Below are 3,623 nucleotides of genomic sequence, written 5' to 3' on the forward strand. Positions count from 1 at the left end.
AGGAAATGGCAACTCACTCCAGTATTCTTGCCTGGAAAAATCCCATGGACAGGAGAGCCTGGCAGGCTATAGTCCATGGGGTCGCCAAGAGTCAGACATGACTGAGCAATTAACAAATAAAAATAAATAAATGGTAGGTTAGGGGGTGGTGTGAGGAGGGAGAGGAAAAGAGACTTCATTAAAATAATACTGGCAGTCACTATGTGTCTGTGCGCTAAGCTGCTTCAGTTATGTCTGACTCTTTGTGACCCCATGGACTGTCGCCCACCAGGCTTCTCTGTCCATAGGGATTCTCCAGGCAAGAATACTAGAGACTGGAGTGGGTTGCCATTTCCTCTTCCAGGGGATCTTCCTGACCCAGGGATCTAGGCAGTCACTATATAAATAAGCAAATAACAAGAAGAAGGTTGCTTCCATGTCCTGGCTATTATAAACAGTGCTGTGATGAACATTGGGGTACACGTGTCTCTTTCCCTTCTGGTTTCCTCAGTGTGTATGCCCAGCAGTGGCATTGCTGAGTCATAAGGCAGTTCTATTTCCAGTTTTTTAAGGAATCTCCACACTGTTCTCCATAGTGGCTGTACTAGTTTGCATTCCCACCAACAGTGTAAGAGGGTTCCCTTTTCTCCAGCAGATGAATGGATAAGAAAGCTATGGTACATATACACAATGGAGTATTACTCAGCCATTAAAAAGAATACATTTGAATCAGTTCTGATGAGGTGGATGAAACTGGAGCCTATTATACAGAGTGAAGTAAGCCAGAAAGAAAAACACCAATACAGTATACTAATGCATATATATGGAATTTAGAAAGATGGTAACAATAACCCTGTGTACGAGACAGCAAAAGAGACACTGATGTATAGAACAGTCTTATGGACTCTGTGGGAGAGGGAGAGGGTGGGAGGATTTGGGAGAATGGCATTGAAACATGTAAAATATCATATATGAAACGAGTTGCCAGTCCTGGTTCGATGCACGATACTGGATGCTTGGGGCTATTGCACTGGGATGACCCAGAGGGATGGTATGGGGAGGGAGAAGGGAGGAGGGTTCAGGGTGGGGAACACATGTATACCTGTGGTGGATTCATTTTGATGTTTGGCAAAACTAATACAATTATGTATAAAGTTTAAAAATAAAATAAAATTAATTAAAAAAAAAAAAAGAAGAAGAAGAAGAAGGGAGCTTGGAGCAGGGGAATTGGAACCATACCCATATTTGCTATAATGTATCAAAAATATCCAGTTTGAACAAAAAAATATGAGCTTATGGAAAGTATTACACTAGGAAAAAAGCTGGCAACAGAAGCTACCTGTGACTGTCAAAGTGAGAGATGTCAGATTTAAAAGAAAAAAAATTTCAAAGTAGCCATTATAAATACATTCACAGAGCTACAAGAAAAAATTACTAAAGAAGTAAAGGGATGATGGCAATGTCCTATTAAATAAAGAATATCAGTAAAGAGACAGAAATTAGAAAAAAGAACCAAATGGAATAGAAAAATACAATAACTGACATCAAAAGATCACTGTAGGGGCTCAAAAGTGACTTGAACTGGCAGAGGAAAATAATAGTGAACTTGAAAATAGATTGGCAATGATTATACAAGATGAATAGAGAGGGGGAAAAAAAGAATGAAGAAAAATGAATGGCGCCTCAGAGAAAGGTGGGTACCATTAACACACTAACACATTCACTGATGGAAATACTAGCAGGAGAGGAGAGAGAAAAGAAAATATATTCAAGGAAATAATGACTGAACACTTTCCAAATTTACTGAAAAATAATAACCCATATATACAGGGAGCGAAATGAACTCTAAGCAAGAACACACAAACAAATACATTACAGTAGAAATGTTGAAAGTCAAAAAACTAAGAGAAAATTTTTAAATCAACAAGATAAAAATTTACTTTGAGATGTTCAGGCAATAGGCTACCACAGGGGCCAATGACACAGAACAAGTTGAAGAACCTCAGGTACAATCATCTAGAATAAAACAACTGGCCACAGGACACAGTGGGGATGGGGAGGACATCCCAGGTTTCAATTTGCTTTTATCAAAATGCTGCAGAAGATAAAGTGTCCATAGTCAAAAACAAAAGGTGGGGCGGAGGTAGGTTAAACAAAATTAAGTCAATTTTATTACTATGAGACGTCATAAATTTTAAAATGTCAATTGTGACTCTCAAAATATTGATAAAACTTACATCATTTCCCAAATTCCTTTAACCATAAAAAAAATTTTTGGAGTACCTCTCAAGGCTCAAGGTTTGAAGAGCACTTTCAGAAACACTGACCTGGTAGTTAGTAAAAGTGAGGGGTATTGATAACTGCTGGGGTCAATTAACATCTCTGTTTCCTATGTCTATACTACTAAGAGAAAGATACTACTTTCTCTTAAGGACATCCATAATAGACAACTACCCATATTTTCAAGGACATCCTAGGTCAAAAGCTGAGGTTTTGGTAATGCTGCTTGCTAAGGCCCCCAAACTTAAGCCACCCTGAGGGGTGAATGTGCCCTGGTCTGTCTTTTTTGATTTGAGGATCATATTCGGATAAAAATCTTTAGACTTCTACATTAATGAGTGCAGAAAAGGACAACCACTGCTAACGGGCTTCTGTGCATGAAAAATTCTTTCCCATTGCTGTTTCTAGTCTTTAGGTGCTGGTTTATAATCACAGCCTATCAAAATGTTGCATGCCGCTTCAAAAAACATAGTCATCATCTGAGAGCTATACTTAACATCAAATGCCAAGGCAGATTTATCAGCAGTTGAGGCCTGGAGCACAGCACAGGCACTGAAGATTTGCTCGCTGCAACTCACCGTCAGAGGGTGTATACTAGAAGGGGATGGAGTCAAGCCAGATATCAGGAAACTATGGCTCAGCAACTTGAATCAGGGAGGCAGCAAACAAGGAGGACTGGAGGAGCGGGATAAAGGCACATGAATACAGCTTCAAGGAACATGATATTGCTGTTGCCTGTCGGAAATCGCAATAGCAGCACATGGGCCAACCTTGGTGTACCAGGAGGTGAAGCGGCTTTTTTTTTTTTAATAAAAATGCTTACAGTCTCTAAGATCAAATGTGACTCATAAAAAGAGCTCAGCACTATCTGGGATGCAGACAGACAAACAAATTAAGACTCACTTTGGAAATGACCTTCAGTTCAGTCGCTCAGTCGTGTCCGACTCTTTACGACCCCATGAATCGCAGCACACCAGGCCTCCCTGTCCATCACCAACTCCCGGAGTTCACTCAGACTCACGTCCATCGAGTCGGTGATGCCATCCAGCCATCTCATCCTCTGTTGTCCCCTTCTCCTCCTGCCCCCAATCCCTCCCAGCATCAGAGTCTTTTCCAATGAGTCAACTCTTCGCATGAGGTGGCCAAAGTATTGGAGTTTCAGCTTCAGCATCATTCCTTCCACAGAACACCCAGGATTGATCTCCTTTAGAATGGACTGGTTGGATCTCCTTGCAGATCTCCTTGCAGATCCAAGGGACTCTGAAGAGTCTTCTCCAACACCACAGTTCAAAAGCATCAATTCTTCGGTGCTCAGTTTTCTTCACAGTCCAACTCTCACATCCATACGTGACCACTGGAAAAAC

The sequence above is a fragment of the Bubalus kerabau genome, chromosome 3, assembly GCF_029407905.1.
Source record: "Bubalus kerabau isolate K-KA32 ecotype Philippines breed swamp buffalo chromosome 3, PCC_UOA_SB_1v2, whole genome shotgun sequence".
Taxonomy (NCBI): Eukaryota; Metazoa; Chordata; class Mammalia; order Artiodactyla; family Bovidae; genus Bubalus; species Bubalus kerabau.